Source organism: Ornithorhynchus anatinus, chromosome 18 (genome assembly GCF_004115215.2).
Source record: "Ornithorhynchus anatinus isolate Pmale09 chromosome 18, mOrnAna1.pri.v4, whole genome shotgun sequence".
NCBI classification, from domain to species: Eukaryota; Metazoa; Chordata; class Mammalia; order Monotremata; family Ornithorhynchidae; genus Ornithorhynchus; species Ornithorhynchus anatinus.
Window position 1 is genome coordinate 34,015,679 of NC_041745.1, and position 27,718 is coordinate 34,043,396.

The following is a 27,718-nucleotide window of genomic DNA, read 5'->3' on the forward strand; positions in this document are numbered from 1 at the left end:
TTTTTCCCTTGGCCTGAATAACTCAGTCATAAACTAAATGTTTAGGAATGTACGTTAACTGTTTCAGTCCAGAAGGACCCCGATTAGCTTGTTAAAAATGTTGCCTGAAGTTCTTGCAGTGGGGAATTTAAAACTGCAGGTTTCTAAACAACCAACCTAAGATACTTGCTTTCTATGACAAAATACTGTCCAAAAGTATTGTAAAATGGCTCTGCTGCACAGTTTCTACAGATAAACATTGCAGGTCCTATTGGCCCCTGGTGCTGAAAGCTTTTAATTCTAAGCAGTGACAGGCAGATCCAATACTTAATTTGTACAGGAAAAGGGCAGGGGCATTGACTCATTGTCTGTCAATCAACATTTATTCATTGAGTTCCTACTGTGTGCAGAGCGCTGTACGGAAGAGTTAGTAGACATTGTCCCCTCCCTCAAGGAGCTAACATTCTAATGGGGAGACAGACACCAAACTGATTTACAGATAAGAAAGAGAAAAGAGGACTAGGGAATAAGTTAGTCTTATGTAATAGAGTATGGAAATAGATAGGGAAGCGTTAACGGGAGGTTATCTGTTCGTAAGTGCTCAGGGGGTGCAGAGTTGGCTTTGGAACAGGCTCATGGGAGGTGACAATCTAATCCAATGAGAGTAAAATTCAATCAAAGAAGGTCTTTTGGAGGAGATGTGATATCAGGAGGGCTATGAAGGTGGGGTTTGTTGTGGTCTGCCAGATGGGAAGTGGGAAGGAAATGGGCACAGGGTTGGCAGAGGGAGAAATGTAGCAAAGATCCAGAATGGTGACAATCTGGGCCCTGTACTGTGATTGCTGGCGTGAAATCTTGCTGACAGACTTCATTAATAGTCCCAAAAGATGTCATTTGGAAAGCTGTGAGCCTCCTGGAGGAGATGGACTGTGTTTAGCTTAACTTATACCTACTCCAATGTTTAGAACAGTGCTTGGCACGTAGTAAGTGCTTAACAAATATCATAATAATAATGAATTATATTTTCTAATTGCACCTCCAAAATGTCTTGTTACGGTTGATTTACCAGACATTAGAGGTTGTAAATGTTCAGCAGAGGGTTAAACTCTTTATCTTCCCACCCAAACCCTTTCCTCCTGCTGACTTTCCCATCACTCTAGACAGTACCAGCATCCTCCCTATCCCACAAGTCTCAACTCATCTCTGGCATTCAACCAACATATTCAATCTGTCAACAAAACCTGTTGGTTCAGCCTTCACCGATGCACTAAATTCTTCCCTTTCCTCTCCATCCAAACTGCTATCCCATGGTTAATCCAAGCACTTATCCTATCCCACCTTGATTACCATATTAACCTCCTTGCTGACCTTCTTGCCTCCCATCTCTCCCCAGTCCAGTCCATACTTCCTTCTGCTGCCCAGATCATTTTTCTACAGAACGGTTCAGTCTGTCTCTCCCCACTCCTCAAGAAGCTCCAGTAGTTGTCCATCCCCCTGCACATCAAACAAAAACTCTACATCATTGGCTTTAAAGCAGTCAATCACCTTGCCCCCTCGTCAATCACCTTGCCCCCTCCTACCTCACCTTGCTACTCTCCTACTATAACCCAGTCCGCACACTTTGCTCCTCTAATGCTGACCTTTCACCGTATCTTGATCTCATCTAGCTCACTGCTGGCCTGTTGCCCACATCCTGTCTCTGGCCTGGAATGCCCTCCCTCCTCGTATCCAACAGACAGTTACTCCCCCCACTTCAAAGTCTAAATGAAGGCACATCTCCTCCAAGAGGCCATCCCTGACTAAGTCTTTGTCTCCTCTTCTCCCACTCCCTTCTGTGACACCCTGACTTGGTCCCTTTATTCATCCCCACCTTTCCAGCCCCCCCCCCAGCATGTATGTACATATCTGTAATTAATTTATATCAATATCTGCCTCTCCCTCTAGACTGTAAGCTCACTGTGGGCAGGGAATGTGTCTGTTTATTGTATTGTGCTCTCCCAAGCATTTAGAACAGTGCTCTGAACACCGTAAGAGCTCAGTAACTACAATCTACTGACCCACTGTTGTGTATCTTCATGATCTTCAGTGACCCTAGAGTTGCTAACCTAATTCTTTGATTGCCTCTTCAATACTCCCAGTAGCTGCAGAACCTCCAAAGTCTGCGCCTGTCGGCATTCTGCCATAGCTGTGCCTGGTCATGCACCCAGCAGCTCTACATCTTACATTTTTCAGCTGGATGGACTCAGCCCATTGTCTTCCTTTGGTAGCACTACAATTGAAATCTGGAATTTCAAAAATAAAATGTATAAGTGTGGTGGAATATTAAATGTTATAAGGAAAAATTATGAATACTAGGTAGGCATCCATCCTTTATGTTATACCCAAATTGATTTATATAGCATTCTGTGGAATTTAGTTAAAATCACTGCAGTTTTGAAAGGTTCAGTCTGCCTTATTGATTCAAGTTGAAGTTAAGATGGATCCAGGCATAGACAAAAACCTGGTACTTATTTTAGGAGTCACTTAATGAGTCATGTGTCGTCTCTGTTCCTTGTTTTCCTCATCTGTATATGGTGTAAGTGCCTGTAATCCCTCCTTAGATTGCAAGTCCCATGTGGGATAAGGGCTGTGTCTGACCTGATTACCTCAATCCAAGACAGGGCTTAGTACAATGCTTGGCACAAAAGTGCTTAACAAACGCTACTACACTAATAATAATATTATTAATATTATTGTATTAAACACAAATACAATAATAATAATATTAATAATAACAGTAAGAAGAACCATTAGGCAGAATGTGGTTACAATATTTTGAGAAGTGTAGGTTGAAGTGTTAATCAAATATAACTTAAAGAACATAAAATTATAAATAATGCCATTACAGACCTGGATCAGTGGTCCATACACCCAGTGTTACAAATCCAACAGCAGCATCAAGGATGCTTAGAAAATGGTATAATGGTTGCAAGGGAAGCAGTGTGGCCTAGATGATAGAGCACGTGCCTGAGAGTCAGAAGGATCTGGGTTCTGATGCCTGCTGTGTGACCATGGGCAAATCATTTAACTTCTCTGTACCTTAGTTACCTCCTCTGTAAAATGAGAATTAAGACTGTGAGCCTCATGTGGAATCGGGACAGTCTCCAACCTGGTTAGCTTGTATCTACCCCAGAGCTTAGTGCAGTGCCTGGAATGTAATAAGTGCTTAACAGATACCATTAAAAGAAATCAGTGCCATCGAGCCCATAGTTAAGGTTTTACAAAATAATATGAAAAAACAAGAGATCATTCATTCATTCAATAGTATTTATTGAGCGCTTACTATGTGCAGAGCACTGTACTAAGTGCTTGGAATGTACAAATCGGTAACAGAGACAGTCCCTGCCCTTTGACGGGCTTACAGTCTAATCGGGGGAGACGGACAGACAAGAACAATAGCAATAAATAGAATCAAGGGGATGAACATCTCATTAAAACAATAGCAAATAAATAGAATCAAGGCAATGCCTCATCCACGCATATTTGTTTAGACTGCCATTTTCAAGCAGAAAATCAGTTGGTATTCTGCAATCCCATTTGTGAGTTGACAGGGTGAATCCCAGTCTGGATTCTGTTCATGACAAATCCATAGGAAGTATGTGGACTTCATTGTTGACAGTCTTTTCATTATTATTTTGCCCTCTCTTTTCCTTAAAATGTCTCATCTCCTTTTCCAATTTCTTTGGTCTAAAACAGCTCACCAAAGTCCCTGAGACTTTTCCCTTTAATCCTCTTATCTCCTAGTTTAATTCTTCTCCTCTCTTTCCCAAATGTCACTCTCCTCTCTTCTGTTAGAAATTATTTAGGAGCACATTTTTAAATGAGAAGAAGAAACGAAGAGAAAACTATTCAGAAGATCCACAAAATCAAAGATGGGAACCCTTGGAGGGAACAAAAGGAGGAGACATTTTAAAATTAAAGACAAACAGAGAGAATAAACACTACCAGGTGTGAAGAAGACACTCTCCAGCCACCAGGAACCGAAGGGGCGTGAAAAGGTCAGAGTGGGTAGCTCTCAACTGAGAGAGCAAACATACCTCTTTCCCCTGGCCATAGGAGTAAATAGGAAATTCACAGGAGATTTACTGAACTAAGGAACACTAAATACATCTGCGACCCAGATGATGGGGAAAAAGTTTCCACAAAAAGGAGAGGAGAAAGACACATTTTCAAACTTTAAAATCCATCCAGACCCCTGACGCTACATTGGCCCCGATTATTCAAAGAGCCATAGGATTTGGTGGAGGGGAGGAGAGGGTAATGCTGAACAGAGTAGAGAACCATTCCAAATTAGAGAACAGTGTAGCCTGGTGGATAAAGTACGGGCCTGGGACTCAGAAGGATATACGTTCGAATTCTGGCTCTACCATTTGTCTGCTGTGTGACTTTGGGCGAGTCACTTCTTAACTTCTCTGTACCTCAGTTGCCTCATCTGTAAAATGGAGACTAAGACTGTGAGCCCCATGTGGGGCAGGGAATGTGTCTATTGTTGTATTGTACTCTGCCAAGTGGTTTCTGCAGTGCTCTGCACACAGTAAGCGCTCAATAAATGCGATTTCATTCAATCATATTTATTGAGCGCTTACTGTGTGCAAAGCACTGTACTAAGTGCTCAGAATGTACAATTGGGCAACAGATAGAGACAATCCCTGCCCAACAACGGGCTCACAGTCTAAACAGGGGAGACAGACAACAATACAAAACAAGTAGAATTAATGAATGATATGAACTGGGTCCAACCTGATTGGATTGTATCTACCCCAGCACTTAGTACAGAGACTGGCATGTACTAAGGACATAACAAATACCATAAAAAAAATGCATGATATATATCGTTATTGGCAGGGAACATGTCTGCTAATGCTGATGTATTCTTCCCGAACACTTAGTACAGTGCTCTGCACATAGTAAGCTCTTAATAAATACCACTGATTGATTGGTGGGGCATAGTATCAGCCACTTGAGGGAGGTTCAGTCAGTCATATTTATTGAGCACATACTCTGTGCAGAGCACTGTACTAAGCTCTGGGGGTAGTACAGTATAACAGGCACATTCCCCGCACACAATGAGATTAAAGTCTAGATGAGACAGACGTCAATATAAATAAATAAAATTACAGGTATGTATATAAGTACTGTGGGGCTGGAAGTGGGGGATGAATAAAGGGATCATGCCAAGGTGTGGGAGAAGAGGAAAAGAGGGCTTAGTAAGGGAAGGCCTCTTGGAGATATGCATTCATTAAGGCTTTGAAGGTGGGGAGAGTAATTGTTTGTCGGATTTGAGGAGAGAGGGTGTTCCAGGCCAGAGGCGGGATGTGAGCAAGATGTCGGCGGTGAGATGGATGCGATCAAAGAACAGTGAGAAGGTTAGCAATCGAGGGGCTAAGTGTGCGAACTGGGTTGCAATAGGAGAGTGGTGAGGTGGGCTAAATGGGGGCAAGATGATTGAGTGCTTTAAAGCCAACGGTAAGGACTTTCTGTTTGATGCGGAGGTGGATGGACGGCCACTGGAGTGGAGAGACATGACCTGAACGTTTTTGTAGAAAATTAATCTGCCCTGCAGAATGAAGTATGGACTGGAGTGCGAAAAGGCAAGGAGGTCAGCAAAAGGCTGATATAGTAATCAAGGTGGGTTAGGATAAATGCTTGGATTAACATGGTATAGCAGTTTGGTTGGAGAAGAAAGGGCAGATTTTAGCGATGTTGTACTGCATGTATGCTATACTGTTTTCATGGCTTACAATGAGGCCATGTTTCTTCCACTGGGTCTTCATGTGGCTAAATCTCTTCAATCAAAACCCAGTAGAAATGTAACATTTTTGCACATAATTGAAGCCAAAAATCTGTGGAGAACTTCCCATCTCACACACCTCAACCACACACCTAAACTCCATCCAGCTTTTAGCAAGCAGTTATAGAGCCAGTTTGGCTCTACAGTTCTTCCACTTCAGAATTCTGTAGCTGCATCAAATTCCTTCCCCTGTCTCGACTTGGTCGAGCTCCTTAGAAGCAGCGAGCTGTCTCTCCAGGGTGTATATTCACCTGCTTCTCTTAAGTGACACAATTTCTTTCACTGCCTGCCAGAGACCTCACCTGAAACTGGGGACTTCCACTCAACTGGGTATCCACTATCCACAATTAAATGTCAGATGCAAAACTGAATAATAGAGAATTTCATAGTTAATTAAAATACGAGTTTGCAAAGGCTTCTAACTGCTGAACTCCAGTTCCGTGGCAGAAGCTTTGCTGGGAGCGCTGAAGGAGGGAGGTCACGCTGAGAACAAAAGCTAAACAAAACATTTAGTAACGTACTGAAAGAAAGGAGCCCTCAATAATTCATAGTTAGAGCACAGAAGCTGATGTTAGTCCCTGTTAGGAAGTGCTCTTTTTTTTTTCTCTTTTAGGTGAAGCTATTTGAATAATTTAAGAATCTTTCTCTGGAAGGCAGTTGGTTCTATTTTATTGCAATCTTGTGGGCTGCCTTTAAAATGAGGCTGACCGCAGTATTTTTCTGATGAGGCTGGATCATATTGGTGCCTGGGGCTGACAGAGGAAGTGTAGGGTTGAAGTCAGGCATTCAAGTTGTCTAGGGCATAAGGTGAAACAGTGAATGCTGACTGGAGGCTGCGGTTACAAAGGTAAAAAAAATGTGCGAAGTGTTCAGAGAGAGAGGCAGTGGAAGGGAGAGAGGAAGAGAGTGATAGATGGAGATCGAGTGAGCACGACGAGGGGCAGAGATTACAGGCAGCACAGAATTTAGGTGAACAGAATGCACATACAAGGATGAAGACTCACTGTGCTTCCTCGCCTATGCTTCAGTTGCCCCAGAATATACTGAGCACCCACTCTATACTAACTGCTTGGGAAAACACTGCAGGAGCATGTGACAAGTTTCCTACCAGCAAGGAGCTTACCCTCCAACTCCAATACCTGGAACTTCCTCCCTCACCTCCTCTTCAGCAGCTGCTGCCCGTCATTGACTGGGCGAAATCCGGTAGCACTGAGTACAGAAACGTTTGCTGTTCTGGTAGCTGTTTTGTCTTTGTATTTGTTCTCTTATTCTTGTGCTTCTTTGGCATTTGTCTCATGCTTAGTCCTCAGGTCTCCCATCCCTTTGGTCAAGTGGTGTGAAGAGGGCAAATCTGTTATCCCCATACCCAGTGCCCATTTTGCCTAATCACATAGGCTCCCCCTGCCAAAAGAAAATAGTGATTTACATTTTTCATGCACCGCATCCTGGTGTAGAAATAGTACATTCATCTACTTTAGGTGCCAAATGAAGCTAAATGCATCTACCCCACTGCTTAGTATGCTGCTGGACACAGAGTAAGCACTTAAGTACCATAATCACCCAGCGGATAGAGCATGGGACGGCAAATCAGAAGGATCTGAGTTCTAATTCTGCTCTGTCACTTGTCTGCTGTGTGGCTTTGGGCAAATCACTTCACTCTATGTGATTCAGTTCCCTTATCTGTAAAATGGCTGTTAACACTGTGAGCCCCACGTGAGAGAGGGACCGTGTCCAACCCAATTTTCTTGTATCTTTCCCAGCACTTGGAACAGCGCCTGGCACATACTAAATGCTTAACAAATACCATAATTATTATTATTATTATATGGGTGTGTGAGCTTGAGTACATCTATGACTGTAAATATATATGTAAATGCAGAGTGGCAATAGCATTATTCCATTAGAGTAAATGCTCCTTGTGAGCCGGGGGAAGACCATTTGCTCTATATCGATGAGTAAAGTGCGGTGTGCCAGTGAGAGGCTCAATAAATCCCATTCTATGTGCACACACAAGTGTCCATCCTGAAAGGCAATGTAAATGTAAACAGGCTCTTGGAATTGGGTTTCAAACGCTATTTTTAGGAACTTCCCAGGTAGACCACAGCAACACGGTTGTTTCATTTACACATGCCATTCTCTCTTCAATAATCATCTGGCCCTCCTGATTGTTTGAAAAATCCTCTTAGCTTTCCCGGGTGTGTAGCTTCCCTATCTCAAAATGCTCCCATCCATCACTGCCACTAAGATTCCCCGCTTGGAAGGCATCCAGTGACTCTGCTCCAGAATGTATTTGCCGCCCTACCAAAGGGATATCAAGATGCAGTGTTTATCCAAAAGGCCAACCAATTTCCTTAGAACATGGTAAGACCCCAGCTGTGTTGTTAATTCGGTCAGGGCCCTGACTGCCCTCCCCACATTAATTTCTCTTGATTGTACTCCACAGACTAGATTGCCTTTCTATGGCAGGAATCGGTGGAAAAACAATAGCTTTCAAGTGACTTTTGCATGACAGTAGTTTTCAAAATATCTAATTAGGGGACATTATAAAGCCCACCAATAGTGTTGTGTCTATCTTTTCCTGGATGACTAGGACAGTATCATTAGCTCTGCTGTCTGGGCTTGAGAGAGGAAGTGTTCTATGGGGCATCTACTTGTATTCCTGAATCACTCCTTTTTGATATTTTTGAGACAACTTTTTTTTTTTTAACTGTCTCTCTTAAGAAGTGTTCTGAAATGAAATTCCCAGGGAAGGTTCAAATAAAGAGAGGGTAATTGATAGAATGTGGGGAGAACTTATTTTATTCAGTTGTCTCTCAAATGACAATTTCAGACATGCTTAAGCTGGAAGAGGAGCATAAAAGATATAACTATATGGTGAAACAGTTTCAAACATTAGGATGGAGTTGTGGTTGTTGGCAGACAAGAGCAGCAGAGAGAATAGCCTGGTGGGCAGCAATTAGGAGAGGAATTTTGATGTTTTTCTCTCCTTACCATCCAGCTAACATCCCTACTACCTTTTCCATCTACAGAACTAACATTCCCTCTAGTAACACATTAAAGATGCTTCATCCATGAATTTATCCAAATCCCTCTTCAACCTATTGCTAATTTTCTGCCTTCACAACTTCCCGGGGTAACACATTCCATCTCTATTAACTGCTGGGCGGAGAAGTGTTTTCTTCTGTTTGTTTTGAATCTAATTGGAGCCCTGCTATTTGGCTGCTGTGTGACCTTGGGCAAGTCACTTAACTTCTGTAGACCTCAATTTTCTCTTCTACAAAATGGGGATTAAATATCTATTCTTCCTCCCCCTTATACTGTGAGCTCTGTTTGGGAGAGGGATCATGTCCAACCTGATTATCTTTTATCTACCCTAGGAACTTGTACAGTGCTTGTCCCATAGTGCTTAACAAACACTTATTATTAATAGTATCATTATTTTACCACCCTACGTCTTCAGTGGGTGTCCTTTCTTCCTGGTGCCGTGGAATTTAGTGAACAAAAATTGCCCAGTCCACATATGTCTTCCTGTTTGTTCCAGTACAGATGGAAGGCAAGTGGGTTTCAAAGTCACAATTTCAAACGTTGCACACATTTCCATATCCTTAAACACCAGTGCAGATCAATTCACTTCCTCAACCGAAATGTCCTTCCATCTAAGTTTTGAAAGCCAGTTCCATCTTTCCTAGCCCCTAAAAACCACCTCCTCCCGGAAGCATTCCCTGATAATCCCCCCCTCCACCACCTTGGTCTGTCTACCTAGCACTCCTGGAGTTGTTTTTTGAACTTCCAGGATCACCCGTATCAGCCCCATCACCATCCCCAGTTCTCCCCTGGTCTTTGTTGCTGCCAACTCCCTCTAGACTATAGACTCCTTGTGGGCAGAGATCGAATCTGCCAACTCTATTGTATTGCATTTTCTTAAGTTTACAAAATACAGGAATTAAGAAGAAAGTCTCTTAGAACTTGATCCTATCTGGACTTTAATCAAATGCATTTACTGTCTGCAGAGCACTGTACTAAGTGCTTGGGAGTGAACAATAAGACAGAGTTGGTAGACATGTTCCCTACCCACAAGGGGGTTATAGTCTAGAGAGGGAGACAGACACTAACATGAAAAAGTTATGGATATGTACACAGTTGCTCTGGAGCTGAGGGTGTGGTGGTTAAGGGTTCAAATCCCAAGTGCAAAAAATCAAAAAACAAGCAAAACAAAAACCAACCCATCATTGAACACTCAATATCTACTCCCAATACTCAGCATTCATTCTCTGGAAATTTTACTCTATTTGAAAAGTTAGATTCATTTTGGTGGGAGGATGGTCTCTTTCAAGAGTTTCACATTTCACCAAGTTAAGATTTGCCTTCCATCGAGCCTCTCTTTAATTGGAAATCAGCGGCCCTGCTTCAGCTGCCCTCTATTTTCCTTCAGGCAAGTGTTATTTTTTTGGGCTCCCCAGCAGTATCTGCCATGTAAATCAGCAGTACTACAGCTCAGGCAGTTCATAAAATTTCCAGATCACAACTGACTGGATTATCAAATGACCAATAGATGTTCCCCTAAGTAACACTGGTATTCCTTATGTCGGGAAAGGAAATTTGCTTTTGTAGGACCGTGGTTTGGTAAAATGGACGGCTGCTTCTAGGGAGGCAAAGTAAGAACCACTCTGTCTTGAACGACACCCGGGTTTTCCCAGATATTAGAAAGGTATTTCTATCTCTGGTTCAGTCTCCTTTGTATGGAAGTATGTTGGTTTAGTGTGTATAGCCTCCGTCGGATTACTAGTTAAATTTGTGGGTGTGGTTTTATTTTTATTCTGTCCTGCCACATCTTCCAGAAGTAGATACAGTTTAGTAGTCAAGTAGAAAGTGATATTGAGAAAAGGAGTGAGGTGGTGAAGTGTAACGTTAAGGGGATTGTAATGTAATGTTTTGGATTCGGAGTAACTGGGTTATACAATTTGTTCTCGGCCTGTGGTCTGGTATTTGGTAAGTCATTTAAGTAGTGTTTCAGTCAGTTTAATGATTGGCAAAATGGACATCTGAATACTGTTTTACATGTTATTTTGTGTATCAGATTCGTGTGATCGTAATTGTGTTTGGAGTGAATTTCTTATGTGTTTAACAGTGTCAGTGATCAAATACCATTCCAAATGTAATTGGAGGAGAAGTTGCTCAATCTGTTTTACACACTAATATGAGGCACAGGTGAGTAGCCAAGTGAGATGTGGAAAATATTGGCTTTTTTACTCTATGGATGGGGAATGATGAATACTTTGGACTTGTGTCTTTTTTCTGGGAGTTTTATAAATCAGGTCTTTGTGTAAATAAATTGCAGTCGGTTTTCACAGTATTATTTCAGTATTATTGTCATGCAATTTTTTTTTTAATGGTAACATTAGGATTTTTATTTGTTAGGGTGTTGAGTTGAAGTCTCAGTTGGCCATATTTTCCATCATCTGTGGTAAATAGAAAATCAGTTGGTGAGTTTTAATATGGGGGCATATCTTTTTTTAAAATGGTATTGGTTAAATGCTTACTACATGCCGGGCACTGTACTAAATACTGGGGTAGACACAAGCTTATCCAGTTGAACACAGTCCATGTCCGGCATAGGGTTCACAGTCTTATTCCCCACTTTACAGATGGGGTAACTGAGGCACAGAGAAGGTAAGTGTCTGGCCCAAGGTCACGTGCCAGACAAGACATGAAGGTGGGAGAGGGTGTGGGTTCATTATAGCTTGTTGATTGTGATTTTACAGCAATGAAAATGGTTTTGATTTATTCCAGGACATTTTTGTTTTTTTGAGTGTTTGGAGCTTATAAAGAAATTTTTTGTTTTGGTTCACATAGTATTAGTATTGGATTTATTTTTGTGTATTTTTTTCTTGTATTGCTTTAATTCAAAATAGCTTTTGATTTTGTAGGATAGCATGTCAGAGGGATCAGAGTCTACTTGGAAGGTAAGTGAAGTCTTCAGAGCAGGTGCTTCTTGTTTCGGGATGGTATTTGTTGGTATTTGTTAAGCGCTTACTATGTGCCGAGCACTGTTCTAAGCGCTGAGGTAGACACAGGGGAATCAGGTTGTCCCACGTGGGGCTCACAGTCTTCATCCCCATTTTACAGATGAGGGAACTGAGGCGCAGAGAAGTGAAGTGACTTGCCCACAGTCACACAGCTGACAAGTGGCAGAGCCAGGATTCGAACCCATGACCTCTGACTCCAAAGCCCGTGCTCTTTCCACTGAGCCACGCTGCTTCTCTAATCATGGGGAGAGGTAGAGGGATTGCTGTTGAAAGGTAAGAGGTAAATCCCGTGGAGCCAGGGGAAAGAGCCTTGACTGTGAGGTTCTAAAATTTGAATCTGCATTGGGATACAAATAAGATGGTGATTTTAATATAACATAAGCATGTGTCTGTACATTGGTTGGTATGTTCTGTGATGCAATATCTTTTGGAGAAAGAGGAAGATGGCTTTTATATTTTATATTTGTTGTTGTTGTTACTGTTAGATGGAGAGAGGTAAAGGTGAAGATGTGGGTGACTCAGTATGGTGCAAGGGGTGAAAGTCCTGCTTGCAGACCTTTAGGTTGTAGGTTCAAATCCCACTGAGTGGGAATATGCCCAGAGGGAAACTGGGGTGAAAGATGCCCGGGCATGTGAATGGAAGAGTGAATAGAAGTGTGTGTGTGTGTAGGTGGGATGGAAATGGAGGGGCTTTTCTTTTCTTTTTCCCTCCCTCCCCCGCCCCCTCTTGCTCTCTCTCTCCTTCCACCCCTTGTAGTAAGGTGATCTTCCACGATGCCTTGGTTCAGGATACTGGCAACTATGTGCTGGAGTAGGTACAAGGTAACCAAGACCCACACTGGGTTTAGAGTCTATTTAGGAGGGAGAACAGGCATTAAATCCCTATTCTACAGATGAGGAACCTGAGACACAGAGATTTGACTTGCCCAAGGTCCCACAGTCGACAAGTGGCAGAGCCAGGATTAGAACTCGAGTCCTCTGACTCCCAGACCCATGTTCTTTCTACTAGGCCAAGCGTTTCTCCATTTAGGCTTGGAAGTCAAGAGAGGAATAGAAAAGTTATTGGAAAGGAGAGGGCAGAATTATAGCAGGAGACTTTCAAGGGGTTCAACTTGGTCTGAGGCTGGGATTTTCCTTAGCATCACTCAGTGGCAGAAGGGCCAGAGCAGAGGAAGAGGCCTGTGGGGATGAGCCAGGGATGAGAGGGTTGTTTTTTTTTAAAAAAAATATGATATTTGTTAAGCGCTTACTGTGTGCCAGGCACTGTACTAAGCACTGGGGTAGATACAAGATAATCAGGCTGGACACGGGTCATGTTCCACGGGTCATGTAAAATCCCCATTTTACAGATGAGGTAACTGAGGCACAGAGAAGTGAAGTGACTTGCCCAAGGTCATACAGCAGAGGTGGCAGAGCCAGGACTAGAATCCAGGCCCTTTCCTCTCCATCCAAATGGCTAACTTACTGGTACAGGCTCTCATAATATCCCGGCTGGATTATTGTGTCAGCCTTCTCTCTGATCTCCCTTCCTCCTGTCTCTCCCCACTCCAGTCTATTCTTCACTCCGCTGCCCGGCTCATCTTCCTGCTGAAACACTCTGGGCATGTCACTCCCCACCTTAAAAACCTCCAGTGGTCGCCTATCAACCTCCGCATGAAACAAAAACTTCTCACTCTGGGCTTCAGGGCTTTCCATCACCTTGCACCCTCCTACCTCTCCTCCCTTCTCTCTTTCTACTGCCCACCCCGCACGCTCCGCTCCTCTGCTGCTCACCTCCTCACCGTCCCCCGTTCACGCCTATCCCGCCGTCAACCCCTGTCCCATGTCCTCCCGCTGTCCTGGAATGCCCTCCCTCCTCACCTCCGCCAAACTAACTCTCTTCCCCTCTTCAAAGCCCTAATGAGAGCTCACCTCCTCCAAGAGGCCTTCCCAGACTGAGCTTCCCCTTTTCCCTCTGCTCCCTCTGCTGCCTCTCTGCCCCCCAACTCCACCTCCCCTCAGCTAAGCCCCCTTCCCCCTCTTTTCATCTGCTCCTCCCCCTCTCCCTTCCCCTCCCCTCAGCACTCTGCTCATTCGTATACATTTTTATTACCCTATTTATTTTGTTAATGAGGTGTCCATCCCCTTGATTCTGTTTATTGTGATTGAGTTGTCTCGTTTTTGTCCATCTGTCTCCCCAGATTAGACTGTTAGCCTGTCAGTGGGCAGGGACTGTCTCTCTCTGTTACCGAACTGTACATTCCAAGCGCTTAGTACAGTGTTCTGCACATAGTAAGCTCTCAGTAAATACTATTGAATGAATGAATGACTTCCAGGCCCGTGCTCTTTCCACTAAGGTCACACAGATTCCCGAGTTTGCAGTGCAAGACCCCCAGGTTGGGGGAAGGGGGTACCAAGGGAGTTGAGTTTAGTGGAGAGGTAGGAGTTTGGGAGTGTGGACCCTCACATCCAGGGCAGCAGGTTTAAATATGTAGTCCAGGGATTTTGAGCAGCAGCATGGCTCAGTGGATATTGCACGGGCCTAGGAATCAGAAGGTCATGGGTTCTAATCCTAGCTCCTCCACATGTCTGGTGTGTGACCTTGGACAAGTCATTTCATTTCTCTGTGCCTCAGTTACCTCATCTGTTAAAAATGGGGGTAAGAGTGTGAGCCCCATGTAGGCCAGGGACTGTGTCCAACCTGATTTGCTTGCATTCATCCCAGCAGTAGTACAGTACTTGCCAAATAGTAAGCTCTTAGCAAATGCCATCAGTAGTATGTGTACTAATTGCATTGTTCTCTCCTGAGCCCTCAGTATAGGAACGCCCACAGAAGGCAGTCAATAAGTACCATTTGAGAGACCCGTGGGCTGAGCAGCCGGTCAGAAGCTTGCAGTGGGATAGTGGCGAGTCAAGTCGGTGAGGTCAGAGACAGAGTGCTGAGGAGGAGAGGGCTGGGTAACAGAGGTCAGCAGCTGCAATGGGAGGTAGAGACAGATGATGTGGGAGTCCAAGACAGAGAAGTTTTTCTTGATTTCACATACAAGATCCTTCCCTTTGGAAACATTTCCCACAAATGTAACTGCGCTCAAAACAGCGCCGTTATTCTGCCTTCTTTTGCAAACGTGCCGTTGTTTTCTTAATTACCTCTCGTCCTATCTCGGGCTTGCCGCTAAACACTCACGCATCCCTCCTCTCTGATAAAATGCCAATTTCCCACCTTTCACATCCTTTCTTCCCACAGAGGTTCAACTTATTCTAGTTGCAGCAAGTTGCTTTTGCTGCTGTTTCTATCTCCCCACATCTCCACACCCAGTACGGCTACATGTTTCAGATCCAGGGCTTCTTTGACATTCCAGTGGAAAATCTGTATGCTGAACCTGCGGTGCTTCAGTGGATTCGGGAGAGCATCTTAGAGTAGAAGAATTGTATCATCGTGTCACCCGATGCTGGTGGAGCTAAAAGGTACTGTCCAGACTACTGTCTGTCCATGTTTAGAGTATTGTAAAGACTCAACTTTGTGAGGGGCTTGAACAATCAAATATGTGGCAAAGGTGGGTAATATTATGCTATCATTCTGTGGACTGACTCCTACAACAGCCTCCATCCAACCTTTGCTGTCCGGATCATTTTTGTAAACTGGCATTCTCCCCACTTCTCAAAAGCCTCCATTGGTCTCAGTTTTTCTCTGACTTCTGCAGAAAACTCAAATCACCTCTCTCCCTCTAACTTATCCACTCTCTTCTATTCCACCCCAGCTACCCCTTTTCTAGCCAACCGTCCTTCTCTGATTAGTTTCTCCCCTACCACTTAAGCACAAATCTTTACAGGCTTTACTTCCACTGCTCTCATTTATTTTAGTGTCTACGTCCCCTGATTGGTTGTTGAAGTACTTACTGAGTCCCGAGAGGGTGCAGTGTACTGAATTAAAAGGTTTTACCAAATGATCAACTGCTCTGGACTTGAGTTATAGCAAATAACTAGTCCTGCTTGTTAGTGCATCCATTCATTTGATCGTATTTATTGAGCGCTTACTGTGTGCTGAGCACTGTAGTAAGCGCTTGGAATGTACAATTCGGCAACAGATAGAGACAATCCCTACCCAACAATGGTCTCACAGTCCATCCCGTGGCCCTCTCCTTTCATCTTGGGCTTGAATTTAAAATTTTTTTCAGGAAATTTTAAATTGGGATTCCTATGGTGGATAAATCTTGACATGAAAAGCTGCCAAAGAGCAAATAATAGGTCCTGAGATTTCATATTTTTCAACTCCAAATTTAGGAAACAAAAGCAGAAGTATTTAAAATAAGAGTGTGAGCCCCATGTGGGAAAGGGACTGTGTCCAACCTGATTACCTTGTATCTACCCCAGTGCTTAGAACAGTGCTTGGCACATAGTATGTACTTAAGAAGTAACATTTTTATAATTATTATTACTGTACCCCATTATACTCTCCTTAGTGCTCAGTCCACCACTGGTCAGTGTTTAACATCCTGCTAATTTCTGAAATATAACATTGTCCTCTGGGAAGCCTGGTCCCTAAGAGTCTTGGGTTCTTGGCTGCCTATTTCCTTGGGTATCATAAAGCTGCCCTGGCCTTGCTGGCTTGAATTGATCTGCCAAAAACAGTTGCAAATCGCCTCTCTCCAAATCCTCAGTTGTTTTTTTATCAAAAGCAGGAATTCCCTCTGGTTCCTGGGATCCCTCAGAAAAGAAACACTTGTTCTGAGAATGTTCTCATCCTCTTGTCTTTAAGATGAATTTTCTTGACTCTTCTCCTTTTTCGCAGGCTGAACAGTTCATTTTGGCAGATGTGTGTAAAAATCGGTGTTGGCATATGGTGTGAGGTTTCATGACGGAGAAGAGCCCCTCTCCTCAAAAGAAAGACGGTAAGGCAAGTGACCCCTAAGCACTTGTTTATTCCTAGGTGTACTGCCGTGTGAAGAAGCAGCAGCAAGTGGTCCACAACACACACCCCAGGGTGTCTGGAATCTGGAATCTTTCCACTGTGAATCGCGTGCCACATCTTGTATTTTTCCTTTAGGTAACCACCGTGGGATATTTTCCTGAGTGGAATAGGACAACAGCTTTAGCCCAAAGGTGACCCTTTGCTCTGAGTTACAGCCAAACCCTTCTTCTCTCCACAGTGAAACCCAGAAAGAAAAAGAGAAGGACACAATGACTTTTTCCAAGGAATCCCCTTGGCATGTTTTATTTAGGTAACAGTGCTGGAGCTTTCCCTGATTTACATGAAACCCTCAGGTGAAGGCCCAAGGTAAGTCTTTGCTGGGAGTTGGGGCAATGGTCCTCTTCTTTTTCCTATCTCTGTGATGAGAGAGAAAAAGAAAGATGAAAGACACAGCATCTACCTTCCCTCCTTCCATTTACCTCCCACTTTTCATTTTCCCCATGGCTGGAAGCCAGAGTTGGGATTGGAACCTTCAATCTCTGGCTTTTGAGGCTAGTCCCTTCCTACAGCACTCTGGCTTTTCACCCAACCAAAGCTACTTAATATACCTTGATTTCTACTTGCACAAAAATGATTAAGAAAAAACATCTGTCCAGTTCTAAGTCTGTTCCTTGTCCAGTTTAGCAAGACCTCATAGGTAAGATTCATACCATCCTTTCTTCCTCGAAAGAAGGGATGATGGCATGTATCCTCAACTGACTTATCTATGAAGTCCAGCTATGCTGGAAGAGGAAAGCTTTAAACTGACTTTAGCTGTGAGGTTTTGCTAAACTGGTGGAGGAAGGAATAAAACTGATTCAGCTAAGAACTTCTGTCTAAACTGTGAGGTCCTCCAAACTTAATCCAGTTTATCAAGACCTCAAAGCTAGTTTAGCTTGACTTGCAGCTAAACTGGTGGATGAAGGAATAAAATAGTTTTAAACTGGAGAGTTGAGTAGAACCTCACAGCTCAGGTCAGTTTCATTACTTCTTTCCCCTAGGTTAGCAAACTCTCACAGCTGATTTAGCTTTGAATCCTGCTACACTGGACCTCAAAGCTAAGTCAGTTTTAAGCCTTCCTAAATTAGTTTGATTCCTTCCTCCTCCAGTTTAGCAGCACCTCAAAGCTAAGTTGGTTTTATGCCTTCCTCTTCCAGTTTGGCAGGCCCTCAAAGCTTAATCAGCTGGGTCAGTTTTATTCCTCCCTTCAGTTTAGCAGAACCTCACAGCTGAAGTCAGTTTAGTCAGCAAGACTTCACAGCTGATTTAGGTTTGAGGTCCTGCCAAATTGGAGGAGGGAGGAATAAAGCCAACTCATTCCTCTCTTCCTTCTCCAGTGTAGCAGGACCTTAGAGCTAGTCAGTTTGATTCCTTCCTCCTCCAGGGTAGCAGGACCTCAAATCTAGGTTAGTTTGGTTCCTTCCTCATCTAGTGTAGTAAGACCTTACAACTGACTGAGTTCAAGGTCCTGCTAAACTGGAGGAATAAGGAATAAACCTGACTTTAGCATAGAATCTCTACTAAAAAGGAGGAGGAAGGAATAAAATGCCTTAGCTCTGAGGTCCTGCTACACTGGAGGAGAAAGGCATAAAACTAATTTAGCTTTGAGCTCCTGCTAAACTGGAGGAGGAAGGCATAAAACTAAGTCAGTTTTGTGCCTTCCTCCTCCAGTTTGACAGGGCCTAACAGCTGAATTAGCTTTGAGGTGCAGCTAAACTGAATAGGAAGGCATAAAACTCACTTAGGTTTGAGGTTTGCTGAACTGGAGGAGGAAGGAATAAAATTGACTTAGCTTTGAGGTCCTGCTAAACTGGAGGAGGAAGGCATAAAACTGGCTTTAGCTTTGAGGTCCTGCTAAACTGGAGGAGGAAGGCATAAAACTGGCTTTAGCTTTGAGGTCCTGCTAAACTGGAGGAGGAAGGCATAAAACTGGCTTTAGCTTTGAGGTCCTGTTAAACTGGAGTAGGAAGGCATAATACTGACTTAGTTTGAGGTTCCGCTAAACTGGAATAGGGAGGCATAAAACTGACTTTGTTTTGAGGTCCTGCTAAACTGGAGGAGGAAGGAATAAAAATAACTTAGCTTTGAGGTCCTGCTAAACTGGAGGAGGAAGGCATAAAACTAACTTGGCTTTGAGGTCCTGCTAAACTGGTATAGGAAGGCATAAAACTGACTTAGCTTTGAGGTCCTGCTAAACTGGAGGAGGAAGGAATAAAATAACTTAGCTTTGAGGTCCTGCTAAACTACAGGAGGAAGGCATGAAACTAAGTCAGTTTTGTTCCTTCCTCCTCCAGTTTAACAAGGGCTTACAGCTGACTTAGCTTTGAGGTGCTGCTAAAGTGGAATAGGAAGGCATAAACCTAACTTAGGTTTGAGATCTTGCTAAACTGGGGGAGGAGGGAATAAAACTGACTTTGAGGTTCAGCTAAACTGGAGGTGGAAGGAATAAAACTAACTTAATTTTGAAGTCTTCCAAGACTGGAGGAGGAAGGCATAAACCTAAGTCAGTTTTGTGCCTTCCTCCTTCAGTTTAAGAAGGCCTTACAGCACTTAGCTTTGAGGTGCTGCATAACTGGAGGTAGAAATAAAATTAACTGGGCGGTCTTGCTAAACTTGAGGAAAAAGAAATAAAACCAACTTTAGCTTTGAGGTCCTACTAAACTGGAAGAGGGAGAAATAAAACTAATTTTAGTTGTGAGGTTTTTATAAATGAGGGGAGGAAGAAATAGATTTGACTTAGTTGAGGTCCTGCTAAACTGGAGGAGGAAGGCATAAAAACTAAGAAAGGTTTATGCCTTCCTCCTCCAGTTTAACAAGGACTTACAGCTGACTTAGCCTTGAGGTCCTGCTAAACTGGAGGAGGAAGGCCTAAAACTGACTTAGCTTTGAGGTTCTGTTAAACTGGAGGAGGAAGGCATAAAAACTAAGTAAGTTTTATGCCTTCCTCCTCCAGTTTAACAAGGATTTAAAACTGACTTAGCTTTGAGGTCCTGCTAAACTGGAGGAGGAAGGCATAAAAACTAAGTAAGTTTTATGCCTTCCTCCTCCAGTTTAACAAGGACTTAAAACTGACTTAGCTTTGAGGTCCTGCTAAACTGGAGGAGGAAGGCTTAAAACTGACTTAGCTTTGAGGTCCTGCTAAACTGGAGGAGGAAGGCTTAAAACTGACTTAGCTTTGAGGTCCTGCTAAACTGGAGGAGGAAGGCTTAAAACTGACTTAGCTTTGAGGTCCTGCTAAACTGGAGGAGGAAGGCTTAAAACTGACTTAGCTTTGAGGTCCTGCTAAACTGGAGGAGGAAGGCTTAAAACTGACTTAGCTTTGAGGTCCTGCTAAACTGGAGGAGGAAGGCTTAAAACTGACTTAGCTTTGAGGTCCTGCTAAACTGGAGGAGGAAGGCTTAAAACTGACTTAGCTTTGAGGTCCTGCTAAACTGGAGGAGGAAGGCTTAAAACTGACTTAGCTTTGAGGTCCTGCTAAACTGGAGGAGGAAGGCTTAAAACTGACTTAGCTTTGAGGTCCTGCTAAACTGGAGGAGGAAGGCTTAAAACTGACTTAGCTTTGAGGTCCTGCTAAACTGGAGGAGGAAGGCTTAAAACTGACTTAGCTTTGAGGTCCTGCTAAACTGGAGGAGGAAGGCTTAAAACTGACTTAGCTTTGAGGTCCTGCTAAACTGGAGGAGGAAGGCTTAAAACTGACTTAGGCTTTGAGGTCCTGCTAAACTGGAGGAGGAAGGCTTAAAACTGACTTAGCTTTGAGGTCCTGCTAAACTGGAGGAGGAAGGCTTAAAACTGACTTAGCTTTGAGGTCCTGCTAAACTGGAGGAGGAAGGCTTAAAACTGACTTAGCTTTGAGGTCCTGCTAAACTGGAGGAGGAAGGCTTAAAACTGACTTAGCTTTGAGGTCCTGCTAAACTGGAGGAGGAAGGCTTAAAACTGACTTAGCTTTGAGGTCCTGCTAAACTGGAGGAGGAAGGCTTAAAACTGACTTAGCTTTGAGGTCCTGCTAAACTGGAGGAGGAAGGCTTAAAACTGACTTAGCTTTGAGGTCCTGCTAAACTGGAGGAGGAAGGCTTAAAACTGACTTAGCTTTGAGGTCCTGCTAAACTGGAGGAGGAAGGCTTAAAACTGACTTAGCTTTGAGGTCCTGCTAAACTGGAGGAGGAAGGCTTAAAACTGACTTAGCTTTGAGGTCCTGCTAAACTGGAGGAGGAAGGCTTAAAAACTAAGTAAGTTTTATGCCTTCCTCCTCCACTTTAACAAGGACTTAGAACTGATTTAGCTTTGAGGTACTGCTAAGCTGGAGGAGGAAGGCATAAAACCATAAACCTGACTTAGCTTTGAGGTCCTGCTAAACTGGAAGAGGAAGGCATAAAACTGATTTAGCTTTGAGGTCCTGCTAAACTGGAGGAGGGAGGCATAAAACTGATTCAGTTTTGTTCCTTCCTCCTCCAGTTGAGCAAGGTTATACATCTTAGGAACAAAACTGAATAAGGTTTGAGCTCCTATTAAAATTAGGTCCTTATACCCTGAAGGAGGAAAAAATAAAAGTTGGCCTTGATGTCATGAAAGGGCAGGAGAAAGGAATAAAACTAACTGTGAGGTCCTACTAAACTGCAGGAGGAAAGAATAAAATTCACTTAGATTTGAAAAAGGGAGAGTAAAGATAGAGACAGCACTCTCTTCCCCTCCTCTCCTTTTATAATCTCTCCCAAAATTTTATTTTTTCACAGTGAGAAGTCAGAGGTGGGATTAGAACCCGCTGCCTCTGGCTTTAAAGTCTTGTGGCTTCCCTCCTGCACCATTCTGCCTTAGCCCTTACTTACTGCTTCCTAGCACACCCTTATCTCCTCTTTCCCTGATGATGAACTAATAAAGAACCCCTGGCATTCCTTCCTCCTCCAGTTTAGCCGGACCTCATGGGTACGTCAGCTGAGGACCACACCATCTCTTCCACCTAGGAGAAAGGTGTAGCCAAAGAGCTACTCCTTCCTAGCAGGAAGAGATGATGGGATACTTCCTCAGCTGACATACCCATGAGGTCCTGCTAAACTGGAGGAGGAAGGAATGAACCCTAACTAAGCTTTGAGGTCCTGCTAACCTGGAGGAGGAAGGGCTAAAACTGACTTAGCGGTGAGGTCCTGCTAAACTGGACTAGGAAGGTATAAAGCTATCTTAGAGGTCCTGCTAAAATGGAATGACAATATAAAACTGCTGTAAATTTGAGGTCCTGCTAAACTGAAAAAGGAATCAAACTAACAGTTTGAGCATGTGCTTAACTGGAGGAGTAAGTAATATAACTGACTTGGCTTTAAGGTCCTGCTGTCCTGGAGTAGGGAGGAATATACCTGCTGTATCTGGGCAGTCCTAATAAAGTGAAGGAATAAAACCGACTTACGTAAATCGTCCTGCTAAGCTGGAAAACGAAGGTATAAAACTGTCTTGGCTTTGAGTTCCTGCTAAACTAGAGTAAGAAGGAATATAACTGAAATCTGTGTGGTCCAACTAAACTGGAGGATGTAGGGATAAAACTGACTTTGAGGTCCTGCTAAACTAGAGGAGGAGGGAATAAAACTGACTTAGCTAAATGGTCCTGCTAAACTGGAGGAGATAAGAATAAAACTGATTTAGATAAATGTTCTTGCTAATCGGGAGGAGGTAGGAATAAAACTGACTTAGATTAATGATCTTGCTAAACTGGAGGAGGAAGGTACAAAACTGACTTACCTTTATGGTCCTGCTAAACTGGAAAACAAAGGAACTAAACTGCCTTAGCTTTGAGGTCCTGCTAAAGTGGAGGGGGAAGGCATAAAACTGACTTGGCTTTGAGGTTCTGCTAAACTGGAGGGGGAAGGCAGAAAGCTACTTTAGCTTTGAGGTCTTGCTAAAATGGAGGGGGAAAGAAAAAAACTAATTTAGCTTTGAGGTCCTGCTAACTGGAGGAGGTAGGAATAAAACTGACTTACCTTTAAGGTCCTGCTAAACTGGAGGGGGAAGGCATAAAGCTACCTTAGCTTTAAGGTCATGCTAAACTGGAGGGGGAAGGAATAAAACTAATTTAGCTTTGAGGTCCTGCTAAACTGGAGGGGGAAGGAATAAAACTAATTTAGCTTTGAGGTCCTGCTAAACTGGAGGGGGGAGGGATAAAACTGCCTTAGCTCTGAGGTCCTGCTAAACTGGAGGGGGAAGGCATAAAACTGACTTAGCTTTGAGGTCCTGCTAAACTGGAGGGGGAAGGAATCAAACTGACTTTTAAGGTCCTGCTAAATTGGAGGGGGAAGGAAAAAAACTAATTTAGCTTTGAGGTCCTGCTAAACTGGAGGGGGAAGGCATAAAGCTACTTTAGCTTTAAGGTCCTGCTAAACTGGAGGGGGAAGGAATCAAACTAATTTAGCTTTGAGGTCCTGCTAAACTGGAGTGGGGAGGGATAAAACTGCCTTAGCTCTAAGGTCCTGCTAAACTGGAGGGGGGAGGGATAAAGCTACCTTAGCTCTGAGGTCCTGCTAAACTGGAGGGGGTAGGAATAAAACTGACCTACCTTTGAAGTCCTGCAAAACTGGAGGGGGTAGGAATAAAACTGACCTAGCTTTGAAGTCCTGCAAAACTGGAGGGGGTAGGAATAAAACTAACTTACCTTTAAGGTCCTGCTAAACTGGAGGGGGAAGGAAAAAACTAATTTAGCTTTGAGGTGCTGCTAAACTGGAGGGGGAAGGCATAAAGCTACTTTAGCTTTAAGGTCCTGCTAAACTGGAGGGGGAAGGAATCAAACTAATTTAGCTTTGAGGTCCTGCTAAACTGGAGGGGGGAGGGATAAAACTGCCTTAGCTCTGAGGTCCTGCTAAACTGGAGGGGGGAGGGATAAAATTGCCTTAGCTCTGAGGTTCTGCTAAACTGGAGGGGGAAGGCATAAAACTCACTTAACTTTGAGGTCCTGCTAAACTGGAGGGGGAAGAAATCAAACTGACCTAGCTTTGAAGTCCTGCAAAACTGGAGGGGGTAGGTATAAAACTGACTTACCTTTAAGGTCCTGCTAAACTGGAAAAAGAAAGCATTACATTTTATTAGCTTGGAGGTGCTGCTAAACTGTCTTACCCTGGAGAGCCTGCTAAACTGGAGGAGGAAGGAATAAAGCTAATTTAGCTTTGAGGACCTGCTAAACTGTAGTGGGAAGGAATAAAACTTAGTGTTGAGTTCCTGCTAAACTGGAGGAGGAAGGCATAAAACTGACTTAGCTATCAGGTCCTGCTAAACTGGAGGGGGAAGGTATAAAAATGACTTAGCTTTGAGGTCCTGCTAAACTGGAGGAGGAAGGCATAAACTTAGCTTTGAGGTCCTGCCAAACTGGAGGAGGAAGGCATAAAACTGACTTAGCTTTGAGGACCTGCTAAACTGGAGGAGGAGGGCATAAAACTGACTTAGCTTTGAGGTCCTGCTAAACTGGAGGAGGAAGGCATAAAACTGACTTAGCTTTGAGGTCCTGCTAAACTGGAGGAGGAAGGCATAAAACTGACTTAGCTTTGAGGTCCTGCTAAACTGGAGGAGGAAGGGATAAAACTGACTTAGCTTTGAGGTCCTGCTAAACTGGAGGAGGAAGGGATAAAACTGACTTAGCTTTGAGGTCCTGCTAAACTGGAGGAGGAAGGCATAAAACTGACTTAGCTTTGAGGTCCTGCTAAACTGGAGGAGGAAGGCATAAAACTGACTTAGCTTTGAGGTCCTGCTAAACTGGAGCAGGAAGGCATAAAACTGACTTAGCTTTGAGGTCCTGCCAAACTGGAGGAGGAAGGCATAAAACTGACTTAGCTTTGAGGACCTGCTAAACTGGAGGAGGAAGGCATAAAACTGACTTAGCTTTGAGGTCCTGCTAAACTGGAGGAGGAAGGCATAAAACTGACTTAGCTTTGAGGTCCTGCTAAACTGGAGGAGGAAGGCATAAAACTGACTTAGCTTTGAGGTCCTGCTAAACTGGAGGAGGAAGGGATAAAACTGACTTAGCTTTGAGGTCCTGCTAAACTGGAGGAGGAAGGCATAAAACTGACTTAGCTTTGAGGTCCTGCTAAACTGGAGGAGGAAGGCATAAAACTGACTTAGCTTTGAGGTCCTGCTAAACTGGAGCAGGAAGGCATAAAACTGACTTAGCTTTGAGGTCCTGCTAAACTGGAGGGAGAAGGCATAAAACTGACTTAGCTTTGAGGTCCTGCTAAACTGGAAGGGGAAGGCATAAAACTGACTTACCTCTAGAGTCCTGCTAAACTGCAAAAAGAAAGCATTAAATTTTATTACCTTGGAGGTACTGCTAAACCTGAAGAGTAATGAATGAACTAATTTAGCTTTGTGGTCCTGCTAAACTGGAGAAGGAAGGCATAAAACTAACTTAGCTTTGGGGATCTGCTAAACTGGAAGGGGAAGGAATAAAAGTAACTTAGCTTTGAGGTCCTGCTAAACTGGAGGGGGATGGAATTAAACTAATTTAGCTTTGAGGTTCTGCAAAACATGAGGGGGGAGGAATAAAACTGACTTAGCTTTGAGGTCCTGCTAAACTGGAGGAGGAAGGAATTAAACTGACTTAGCTTTATTGTCCTGCTTAACTGGAAAAGGAAGGAATCAAACTGACCAAGCTTTGACGCCTGGTAAACTGGAGGGGGAAGGAATAAAACTGACTTAGCTTTGAGGTCCTGCTAAACTGGAGGGGGAAGGGATAAAACTAACATAGCTTTGAGGTCCTGCTAAATTGGAGGGGGTAGGAACAAAACTAAATTAGCTTTGTGGTGCTGCTAAACTGCAGGAGGAAGAAATAAAACTGATTTAGCTTTGAGGGCCTGCTAAACTGAAAAAAGAAAGCATTAAATTGTATTAGCTTGGAGGTACTGCTAAACTGTCTTACCCTGGAGGTCCTGCTAAACTGGAGGGGGAAGAAATAAAACTGACTTAGCATAGATGTCCTGCTAAACTGGAGGGGGATGAAATAAAGCTAATTTAGCTTTGAGGTACTGCTTAAATGGAGGGGTAAGGAATTAAACTAATTTAGCTTTGAAGTCCTGCTAAACTGGAGGAGGATGGAATAAAACTGACTTAGCTTTGAGGGCCTGCTAAACTGGAGGGGGAAGGAATAAAACTAACTTAGCTTTGAGGATGTGCTAAACTGGAGGATGAAAGAATTAAACTGTCTTAGCTTTATTTTCCTGCTAAACTGGTAAAGGAAGGAATCAAACTGACTTAGCTTTGAAGTCCTGCAAAACTGGAGGGGGTAGGAATAAAACTGACTTACCTTTGACGTCCTGCTAAACTGGAAAAAAGAAAGTATTAAATTGTATTATCTTGGAGTTACTCCTAAACTGTCTTACCCTGGAGAGCCTGCTAAACTGGAGGAGGAAAGAATAAAACTAATTTAGCTTTGAGAACCTCCTAAATTGGAGTGGGAAAGAATAAAACAGTGTTGAGTTCCTGCTGAACTGGAGGAGGAAGCCATAAAACTGACTCTGCTTTGAGATCCTGCTTAATTGGAGGAGGAGAAAATAAAACTGACTTAGTTTAAAATCCTGCTACACTGGAGGAGGATGGAATAAAACTGACTTAGCTTTGAGGTCCTACTAAACTTGAGGATGAAGGCATAAAACTGGTTTACCTTTGAGATCCTACTAAACTGGAGGAGGGAGGAATAAAACTATATGAGCTTAATGGTCCTACTAAACTGGAACAGGAAGGCATTAAATGCTTAGTTTGGAGGTACAGCTAAACCAAACTACCTCACCTTGGAGGGTCTGCTAAACTGGTAGAGGAAGGAATAAACCTAATTTAGCTTTGAGGTCCTGTTAACTGGAGGAGATGGTAATAAACCTGACTTAGCTTTAAGGTCCTCCTGAACAGGAAGAGGAAGAGATAAAACTGACATCTTTAAAGTCCTGCTAAACTGGAAAAGAAAAGCATAAAAGTACCTCAGCTTTGAGGACCTGCTTAACTGGATGCGGAAGGAATCAAACTGACTTAGCTTTGAAATCCCACTAAACTGGAGGAGGAAAGAATTAAAGTAACTTAACTTTGAGGTCCTGCTAAATTGGAGGAGGAAGGGATAAAACTGGCTTTAGCTTTGAGGTGGTCCTAAGCTGGAAAAGGAAAGCATTAAATTGACTTAGCTTAGAGGTGCTGCTAAACTGGAGGAGGATGGGATAAAACTGAATTAGCTTTTAAGCCCTGGTAAACTTGGAGTTGGAAGGAATAAAACTGACTAGGCTTTGAGGTCTTGCTATACTGGAAGGGGAAGACATAAAACTGACTTAGTTTTGAGATCCTGCTATAATGGAGGAGGAGGGCATAAAATTGACTTGGCTTTGAGGTCCTGCAAAACTGGAGAAGGAAGGAATACAACTAATTTAGCTTTCAGGTCCTGCTAAACTGGAGGAGATGGAAATAAAATTGACAAGTTTAAAATCCTGCTAAACTGGAGGAGGAAGGAATCAAACTGACTTGGCTTTGAAATCCTGCTAAACTGGAAGAGGAAGGAATAAAAGTAACTTTAAGGTCCTGCTAAATTGGAGGAGGTAGGAATAAAACTGACTTGGCTTTGAGTTCCTGCTAAACTGGAGGAGATAGGAATAAACCTGAATTAGTTTTAAAGTCCTACTAAACAGGAGGAAGAGATGAAACTGACTTACCTTTATGGTCCTGCTAAACTGGAAAAGAAAAGCATTAAACTGCCTTAGCTTGGAGGTCCTCCTTAACTGGAGGCGGAAGGAATCAAACTGATTTAGCTTTCAAATTCCGCTTAACTCGAAGAAGAAGGAATAAAACTAACTTAACTTTGTGGTCTTGCTATACTGAAGAAGGAAGGTATAAAACTGATTTGGTTTTGAGGTCCTGCTAAACTGGAGGTAGAAGGCATAAAACTGACTTAGCTTTGAGGTCTTGCTAAACTGGAAGAGGAAGGAATAAAACTGGCTTTGGTTTGAGTCCTTGGTAAAC